Below are 10,340 nucleotides of genomic sequence, written 5' to 3' on the forward strand. Positions count from 1 at the left end.
CCCCCCGCCCCGGGGCAGCCGTTCCTCCGGGCGGGGTGGAAAAAAAAAAAGCTAAATTACAGCTAAAAGACCAGACACAGCGTTAGATGCCCATGTCCGGTGGAATAAAAAAAAAAAAAAAACCCCCAAAAAAAAAAAAAAAAAAAAGTAGAAAGAGTCAAGCAATGTATAAAAGTGGTCAGAGGAGTACAAAGCATTCAGCAGTAGCGTTATTACCATCTACACCCCGGGGACTGGGATCGCAGAGTTGATATTTAAGTTGGATATGACCATCTCCCGAGACCCTCTCCTCCGCCGTCTCTCTCTCCTGGGTCCAAAAGTCTCCATGACAGCTGTTGTGTTGCCACAGTTTGTCGTTATATTGACACAGCCATTTTCATGGTAGGCCTGTTGTAAATTTGTTGTTACATGGTGCGTCTGCCACAGATTGCACGGTATACGTAAATTTTTGTGTGTGGCGGTGCCGGCTTGGAGGGGGGGGGCTGGTATCATGGCCCTGAATGGAGCGTGTGATGGGGCAGCCTGCAGGAGATCTAACCCTGATAAATTGTTTACTTGTTAGCGATGGAGCTCAAGAAGGGGTCTGAGGCTGCAGGCTCAGCGGGACAGAAGTATAAGGTGGACCTACGCCAATTACGGGCTTTTGTCGCCCAAACAACAACAAAAAAACCCAACAAAAAAAATCCAAAAAACCCACCAAAAAAACCCCAACAAACGTTTGTGTACATATACATATGTATGTATATATAAGTATATCCACGATCTAAGCGCAGAGGTGCTGCCGGAGGGGGTGCAAAAGGTTGCCGTCGTGGGAGAGGGGGTAAAGGAGCGTGGAGGCAGCGAGGGGGGGACACGAGGTGCTGTCCCCGTGGGGGGAGCGGGTGGGAGGCAAGGCTGGTGGAAAGCGGGACGGTACGAGGTGGTTATCAGTACCTGCAGGCTCACTGGGCTGCAAGGAGATAAGAGAATAAAGGTACTTACAGAAGTCGTAGCCCGGGGAAGTCTCTGACCTGTGAAAAGATCTGGTTGGAAAATCTGATTCCACTTTCTGGGAATTTGTGGTTCTTCTTTTTTTTTTTTTAAAATCTGGAGTAAAATCAAACCAAACCCAAAAATGTTCTGAATTTCAAGGAACCAGCCCCTGCCTCCGTTCCACAGCAAAAAAAACCATCAAACTGGTTTAGAAACTCATAGGTACTGTGAAGCTCCAGGACTTACCTTTGGTGGGGACCCAGCAAAGAGCTCCAGGGCACCTCAGCCTCCCAGGCTGTCAGCTTTGATGTAGATCTGACAGCGGGCTTAAGTTTGGGACCTCCCACCGTTTCCAGAGCACCGAGGTTGGGCCGAACTCATTACAAATTAAAAAAAAAAAAAAAAAAAAAAAAAAAAAAAAAAAAGAAAAAGGCGCCCTCATCAGATACGAGGGACTTTCAATGAAATGGTTCGGGAAATACAGCTAGCATTTTCCAACATAACTATTTCCCTGGGAAACGAAGTGATAACTCATTGATATTCCTATAAACGCTGCCCCACGTAACTTTAGTTCTAGTGATTTCTTCTTTGTTTACCAGCAAGCACAGCCTGGGTTTGCTTACAGCATATGGAGACATCTAGTGTCTAAGTATTAAACTGCAAATCAAGCTAAATCAGCCTGAAATTTTTAAGAGATTAGGCCGGGATCGTTTGCTTGCAGTACTCCACCAGGACTGCAGCACTCAGGGTGGTACAACTGCAAACCACTGCACCGCAATGTAGCAGTTGCTGAATGCAGGGGCTGTGGTGGAATGAGCAGCTGCATTAACTACAGCTCCACTGCACAGCCTGAGCTGCAGGCCATAGCTTTCAGGACCGAGATTTAGAGGAATACTTCACTCGAGACACGAGATTGTATCCCAACACAAAAGGGGTCGGGACAGTTCCTAACTTGCCCTCCTCACTACATCACAGTGAAGGAAGCCCTTAGGTGTATAAATAAGGCAGTTTCATCTTCTCTTGGATCATGTCTCATGTTTCTATTCCTTCTAGTTTAGCTTAATTTTTTTTTTTTTTTGAATGCCCAGGAGCACAGTCCTTCTAACACGTGTGATTATAAATCTTTGCCTCATTTCAACAAATGCACATGCAAACTGTGTATTTACATTTGCCAATGACTTCGACTGCAATCAAATGGAAGATAGTTTATCTTTGTTAAATGTGAAATTCAACTATATCAGCTGAAAAAAAAATGCCCATTAAAAAAAAAAAAATCAGTATGGCACCTGATTCCCGTTTTACACATGAAGTATCATATTTGTCCATGAAACGCATATGTCCAATTAATAATTCAGTTGTCTATTGGGATGGGCAAATTGTGTTCATGTACAGTTAAACTGCAGCAGATAAGTAGTAGGTGTACTGTTTTTACTCCATGCACTGTTTTTAGTACATCTGACCTTCTGAAAGTTGTTTTTTTAATATCAAAACGCTCTTCAAATTATCCTTCCTCTTATAACCCTATATAAAAAATGATGCTGAATTATTCCTCAGGAATGCCAATTGTAAGAAAATGTTGAGGCAATTTAACTTGTGGAAATCCCTGTGTTCCATAAACTATTTAGGGTTAAGTCTTCCCTCTCCTTTGAGAAATGATTTTTAATTGATGCAGTACTTCCACAAAAAAATATCTGAAAAGGTGGTTTTGCCAGATAGATATGTTTTCTGTTCTCATTAAGTAATAGAACTAGCCTCTTCAAATGTGTTATTCTTCAAACACCTTTTTTTTTTTATTAACTCAGAGCACTACTTAACCATTAGAAAGATGGGAGTCTGGTAACAGAAAGTATTTACTTTTTATATATGTGTGTACAGAATGAAGAAACACGGGCTGATGATCAACATTCCCTCTCATAAGCCTACAAAAAGTTCATGTCACTGACAGCTGGGTAGATGATTGCTAATACTACTATACGGGGGCATAAAGGAGGGACACTTCTACATACTTCAAGTAGTCTGAAGCTAAATGTATTATATATGTATGTATGTGCGTGTGTGTGTATTTTAGACAACACATGCAACACACACTAGTCAGTCTTAAGCAAATCACAAATATCTGTCAGCCATAAAACCACTAGATATCTAGAATGGAATTACCACCCAACAGCTACAATATTTTAAAGTGATGGATACATTTGAATAAAACAATCCCTAAACCCTGTAAGTATGCAAAAGGTTGGACTTTAAGATTACCTGAATGTTTGAAATCTCTGTATCGAACCCACATGATACACTAAAGCATTACATCTCCACCTCGTGTGACTTCTTTCGTCATACTTCTTTGGGTTTAGGCAGGCAAAACCTAGGCCAAGTGTACCACCCAAAGCTTAAAAACAGTGAAAGATAGACTTGAAAGAGGTCATTGATGCAGTCACTATGGTCTGATGATTTCAAAATAAGGGAGAAGGAAGCCGACTTTTTTCCTTCTGAACAAAAAGAGGTACTGGGAGATGGGTGGGACGGCAGTAAGTAAATCCAGTTACTAGTTAAAATTGCATCCTATTCTCTGAATTCCCATCTAGATCCCTGTGATTTAGCAAATCTTACTGTTGGTCTACTGAGATAAGAGAGCAAACATACATATATCTTTCCTTATTTAAGCCTTTCTGGCATATGTCCCAGGTACTCTGTGGTAATGCCTTTTCCATATAGTAGCTGTGTTTTAAATTACCATACTAAACATGTGGATTTTTAATTACCTCTCTGGGAGTCTAACACATCGGGTAGCAAAAAAAAGAAAAAAAATTCCTGAAAAATTACAAAGGCTGCTTAGGCTGAGTGGAGGTTTGCTCTTGGTAAAAGCCTGTTCCTACTTTGACATACTGGGCTTCAACCAAAGTGAACAGCAGTTAGCAAAATATAACAACAATTTAAAGGAGAAAGCAAGAGTTTAAAATGCATACTGATGGAACATAGAGATAATTTGTAACTGGGTTTTAGTAGGGAACAGTTTTAGTGTACCGTCTTCACTTGCCCATTGAAGGAACATGCCCTTTTCTTTATGCATATGAAAACAGACCCATATACAACTCATTTGGTCTTTTGCAGGTCTATGAAAAAGTGTGAGGAAAGTTATTAGAGAATTTATTTATTATTACTGAAATTAATAACATTAAAAGCAAACAACAAAAAACCTGTGTTATGTGGCAAATACATTCAGTCAGGAGTTCAGAAGTCTGGGTTCAGTCCTTACCTATCTTACACAAAAAGTCTTTTAAATCACTGCCAATTACTCTCTCCCACAACAGTGATGCTGGCAGGAGACATGGGGCCTCAAGACAGCAGTATCTGCTTTGGATGTTTCAAGGATTTCATCAACTTCTCTAAAGCTTCCCTTAACGACCCATTAATGAGTTCTGTCTAGATCCTACCTTTCATTCTTCCTCCTCACTTTGCTTGTTACTAAAAATTTTACAGTGGAAAAACATGTCTGAATTTCAAAATTGTGGGTAATATGAGAAACCATTGAAGCCCGACAACAAAACCTGATAAAAATTTAGTGTCTTTTAGATTTTCTCCTCTATAACCAGACATTGACAGTGAAACAGCAAAATAATTTCAATATTCCTGTTATTGAAGGGAGTATGGGTTGCACTGAAGGTTGGAAAGAGGATTCATAAATTGGGTTTTAAAAAGAATAGTTGAAAATAAATACAAAGAGCAAAAGCGAATGGGGTAACTGCGAGGAGCCAGATATGCATAGATGCAAAACATGAAAAGGAGCAGATAATTGAGACAAAGGAAAAAGAAAAAAGAAAAAAAGAAGCCTCAACAAAAATATGGGTACAAGGAAATTGTATTATGCCTTTTTAATTTCTCCTAAAATGCAGTTTGATGAAAGACAAAATGCAATGAAGATTGAGTTATTTTTTAATATCATCTGAATAAAAGTCACAATTCCCTACCAAAACAATCCATCCACTCACATTAAGAAATACAGACACTATTTTCTCACTGTGTTTGCATTTCAGTCCAATGTTATTACAAACGTGATTGTGATTGCCTTCTACATTTAAACACTTTTTCTCTGGGAAGGCTTCCCTTGAAAGGTGTGCACCTTCCAAGTCACTTCAACATTTATTTTAATGTAAGTTGGGTTGACATTTATGCCATTTTTACTAGCAAACTGTAATAGCAAATTTGCTTTGCATTTAATGGAAATATTGATGTTAACTGCTTGCTAAATGAGTTACCAGAAACAAAACCATAAGGACTATTAGTTCTATTTGTTTGTTTGGTCAAGAAACATAAACAATGTCTAAGCACATAAACTGTTAGGCTAGTCAATCCCGTGAGAGTTGAGTTTGGAGTGCTGTGCTCATAAGTCAAAAACCACAGTCTACAGACCTTTGCAGATCTGTCAGAATTTTTTTGATATACAGCAGATCATGGGACATTTCACAATCCATAAGGCAGACTAAAAATTGTTGAATACATAATTTCCTACAAATTGCTTGCCAGACTTTAGTTGAGACTATTTGGAATATTGATGATCATTTGTGTTTCATGTCATGTGATTGGTGTAATCACTTTATAATTATCTACACAATATTTTTATGCAATAAATTTATGTCCTGAATTTTTTTCTCTTTATTCTTGCCTTAACAGAGAATGATTTTGGTAAAGTCTCTGTGAAATCTGCAAGAAGAAGAGCAGAGCTTAAACAACTGATTTCTGACCAGCATTCACATTAGCAGATATATACAAGTAAACCAGACACAGGACAAAATTGTATTGCTTTGATCTTGGAGAATGACGGAGAGTCTGACTTCTTCTGTAGAAGTGCATTTTAAGTGCTTTGCTCTTATGTTTATTTATTACATATCTGATTGAAGAGACAATATAAATACTTTCACAAGTAGAAATGCTCAGGAATATTACATAATTAAAAAGCATTAACAAATACCACTGGAAAATGAACAAAGCTCTAATGCTCCTACATTGTTGCCAAAAAGAGATGTGGAAAGTGCTGAAAACCTGTATTTGCTGGTAGCTCACTCCCTCCAAGAAGAACCACATGCAGGTAAGAATACTTTTTGTGTCTTTGAAAATGTAATAGGTAAATTGCAACGTTAGGACTCCACGGTAACATTCATTTCCATGAATTAAATCCTTTAAATCCAAGTTTGAAACAGAACTTTCCATCAAACGTTGAAAGACACATTTCTTGCACAAGATGATTTGCTAATGCAAATCTTTGTACAACGCTTTGAGCTCTCAACTCTGATACACATTCAGACCAGAGTCCTCAAAATTATACTTTTTTATAAAAATTGATCTAAAATTCATTGAAAACTTTTGACACATTTTTAAGTAACATTGTAGAACGAGGACGTTATGTTGCTTACCTTGTTACCAAAGCAATCATATGTGTACGTAAAACTGAAGGGGTTTGTTTCCAGTACATTTTCAGTTTTTCTGTCAACACAGTGTGTCACTAAATGGCTGACTGGACGTTTTTCCTTTTGGGAAAGGACAAATACAAAAGCTAATCACTCTTACAGGAAAAGTTATCTGTTGGGTTCCCTGCATAGGATATCATCCTGACCTTTCGTTTTTTTTACAAAAAACAGGAATTGAAGTGTCTCATATGAATGACAGCCAAATGTGAAAACAAGAGGTAGTTGTTTGCTCATCAGACTTGAATCCTTTGATTCTGAGAGGTGCATTTGCGGTGCTGCAGAACACATATCACCTTAAACAACTGGAAGTTCAGGTTGAGATATTCAATGATTCTAAAAATCATGCCACTATTTCAAAGCCAGCTCCTAAAACAAGAGCTTAAGGTGAAAGTGCAATCACCATTACTGGCTTTGCAGATTTGTTTATTTTAAAAAATCATAAAGTGATGTTAAAATCGGACTCCCTATACCAGAATAGAGGTAGTAAAGTAGCCTGTTTCCAACAGTGGCTGATGACAACAGATGACAAGAGTATAAAAAAAAGAACACTTGGTGGACTACTTCCCCATCTTCCAATGATTTGCCGTGTCGCTGTTGATATACTTCTTTTTACGAGCTTCTTTTGACAGATTCTGTCAAAATAATCTGTTTCTGAACTCACATAAATTCCTAGCATCCGTGACATCCTGTTACAAGGAGTTCTGCAGCATAACTGCTTCTTGTAAGAAGAAGTACCTCTTTCTGTTGGGTTTGGAGTTTCTGCTTACTCATTTCATGTGATAGCCCAAGTTCTTATGTTGAAAGAAACAGTTATTCCTTATTCACCTTCTCCATGCCACTCCATCACATTCTTCCATACGTACCTCTTTTCCAATCTAAACATGTTAGAAACAAATATTTCTTTGTCCCTTACATGGAAATTGCTTCATATCTTGCCATCTTTATTGTTCTTTTGCCAATTTTGCTGCACCTTTTTATAAAGATGACAGAATCAGAATCGCAGTAGGTTCCAGAATATAGGAACCTTGGGTTAAAAAATCTGCTCCCTTTTCGTTGTCTTCTCTCTCCATATCATCTCTAAAGCCTTCTTGCTCTGTTGGCCTCCACTGAATATTGAGTTGGTGTTTCTCAGTAGTATTCATTGTAGTGCCAAGACCTTATTACTGAACAGCAGCTGTTTAGAAGAGCCTGTAATTGTGTACATAAACTTTACTTAAGATTTCCCAACAACTTCTAAATACCATATGCTACCATGATCAGATCAGTAAATTTTTAAAAAGGAACTGCCCTTCAGATTATTTGTATAATCCTAATCTCTGTCAGTTATGAAATACGAACAATGCAAAAATTATAACCTTTGCAATACAACAGCTCTTTTAAGAAAGTAGACCACCACTTCCCCGTTGTCTTCTCAAACACTGTCATTTAATTTTAGATAAACAATGAGAGGGAAAAAAACCAGGAAAAATACCTAATAAAGTATATAATATGCTCAAGGCAAGACAGTGTTCTCAGTGCAAGTTTGCCATTCTTTACGCAGTTAAGGACAGATACCACTAGATTAGGAAAGTTCTTTTCTGCTGACCTCTTAATTTTCCTTCAAGTTCTCTTGCTATCAACCTATTGTTTCTTTCTTGCATTTTGGTTCCACTCCCTTCCCCTATTGCCTATTTTATTGCAGTAGAAGCACATTTACTAAGCAAGCCAGATGTACACATTGGACTGACACCAACATTTTATAGTTAAGTCCTACCTCCACAAAATTCCATGGAGCAAGCTGCATGGAGCAAAAGAAAAAACAAATAAACAAACAAACCAACAAAAAGCCCCAACCAATTAAAAAAAAAAAAAGGGCTACAGCTGGGAACATACTTCATATTTTTGTGTAATGCATCCAAAACTCTGACAGCAAAGATTTTTTAGACAGTGATATCTCAGCAGAAACTTAAAGCTGAGCATACAGATAGCATAATATCTGTCAAAGCAATTTTCTCCATGTCTGAATTACACAGAACACTTTCTGGCAGGACTTGTGATGCCATGGTGGACCCACGCTGCAGCAGCCTGTTCCTGAAAGACTGCACCCGTTGGAAGGCACCCACACTGGAGCAGCTTGTGAAGAACTGCAGTCTGTGGGAAGGACTCACATTGGAGAAATTCATGGAAGACTGTCTCCCGTGGGAGGGACCCCATGCTGGAGCAGGGGGAGAGTGTGAGGAGTCCTCTGCCTGAGGAGGAAGGAATGACAGAGACAGTGTGTGATGAGCCACAACATCCATTCGCCATCCCCCTGTGCTGCTTGGGGGAAGGAGGCAGAGAAAAGAGTTGAGCTGGGGAAGAAGGGAGAGTTGAGGGGAAGTTGTTTAAGATTTGGTTTTATTTCTCATTACCCTACTCTAATTTTATTGGTAATAAATTAAATTCCTGTTATGGTTTGAGAAACTCACAACAATTTATTTTTGTTTAGACTACTACTCTATTATTCACATGATAACCCCTCCCCACCGGGGAAAGGGAATTGGGAATAAACAAGGAAACCCGAGGGTTGAAATATAAACAGATTTAATAGATTAAGTCTGGATAATTAACATTAATAACACTAAAGAAAAAATATTGATCCTGATGCCAATATAAAATATCCAAGGATTGTACTCAGGCGGTTCTGTCAGTGGGAAGCTGTGCACTCCCAGCAGGGACAGCAGATGGATATATATCGGACACTGTGAGCGCTACGGCTTCAGGAGGAAGGGAAGGCCTCAGGGGTCTGGCACTGGGGCAAGAGGTTCTCTGGACTGTCGCCATCAAGGAAGAGAGAGAACTTCTCAGCAAACTTTCTAATTTATACTGAGTGTGATGCTCATGGTACGGAAATAACCCTGCTGGCCAGCCTGTGTCAAATGCCCAGGCCTCGCTCCTCCTCATCCCTGCACCTGGCAAGAGTGGAAAACACTGAGACCTTGAATCCCACACAGTATAGCTGGCTCTAAAGCAAATATTTTCACAAATTCAGACACTAGAGTAATCCAAAAGTGTCGTTTTCCCAAGCATTAAAAGAGAAATTAGTCCTGTGTTGCTCAAACCAGGACATTTCCCCAGGCTGAGTCTGTTTTGCCCATGGTGGTAATTGCTGAGTGATCTCTCCCTGTCCTTATCTCGACGTATTTTCTCCTTTTGTCCTTAGGGAGGGAGAGGGACAGAATGGCTGGGTGGGCACCTGGTGGCCAGCCAGGGTCAACCCGCTGCAATTGTACAATAGCTTCATCTTTGTGACATGCCATTTTAGTTGAAAGAATTTTTAGAAGGCTTCTCCCTGTTTATTTTGAATTTTTGATAACAACTTACCTCTAGTCAGCTTCACAATTTGTATTGCCTATCACAAGTAACCAGGGAAAGAAAACACTTTTTCAGAATCAGAGAAATGTGACAATGAATCATAAAGTTTCTGAAAGCCAGACAGTATAGAAATAACTTTCACTTTGAAAACATCCTCCTCAGTGCAAAACGTTGACTTGATATAGAGATAATGAATTAAAATGAGAAAACGTACACAAATGTGTTTGCATACTGTTATTTCAAATCTCTTCTCACAAATATTAAATTTGAAGCAGTACTGACTGATCCACCTATACTGTATAGCATATACTCACATGTTGCTAGATACAAGTCTATAAGATTATTTGCTAGTAATAACCTCTTTTCTTTTGAAATGTATAGCTTTACTTGGTCTCCAGAGTTTAAGCTTTGGTTTACCACTCCTCTCCCATCTTCCCAAAAAGGGATCACATTTTTTCTGAGTATCTTTAAGTTTCTTGTGGGATACTATACAAATATATTCAGGTAGTCTTAATATCTGCCTTGGAAAGCCTGCAGCTCTACAATTAAGTTTCAAAATACAGGCTGCATATC

At 38.9% G+C, this 10,340-nt stretch overlaps 1 protein-coding gene across 2 annotated transcripts in view; it reads right to left on the minus strand.

The window, feature by feature from the left end:
* The window catches only part of TMEM2 (transmembrane protein 2), a 51,892-nt gene extending 50,639 nt beyond the window's left edge, over positions 1–1,253 (minus strand). Inside the window, exon 1 of one of the 2 annotated variants that reach the window (XM_014958490.1) lies at positions 1,219–1,253. The gene's annotated coding sequence lies outside the window, so the exon portion shown is untranslated. Of the gene's footprint in view, positions 1–981; positions 1,073–1,218 lie in introns of those variants that run through there. The other variant, XM_014958489.1, reaches the window with a different exon arrangement.
* Positions 1,254–10,340: the final 9,087 nt, after the last annotated feature.

The sequence above is a fragment of the Calidris pugnax genome, unplaced genomic scaffold, assembly GCF_001431845.1.
Source record: "Calidris pugnax isolate Ruff unplaced genomic scaffold, ASM143184v1 scaffold360, whole genome shotgun sequence".
In the NCBI taxonomy this organism is placed as follows: Eukaryota; Metazoa; Chordata; class Aves; order Charadriiformes; family Scolopacidae; genus Calidris; species Calidris pugnax.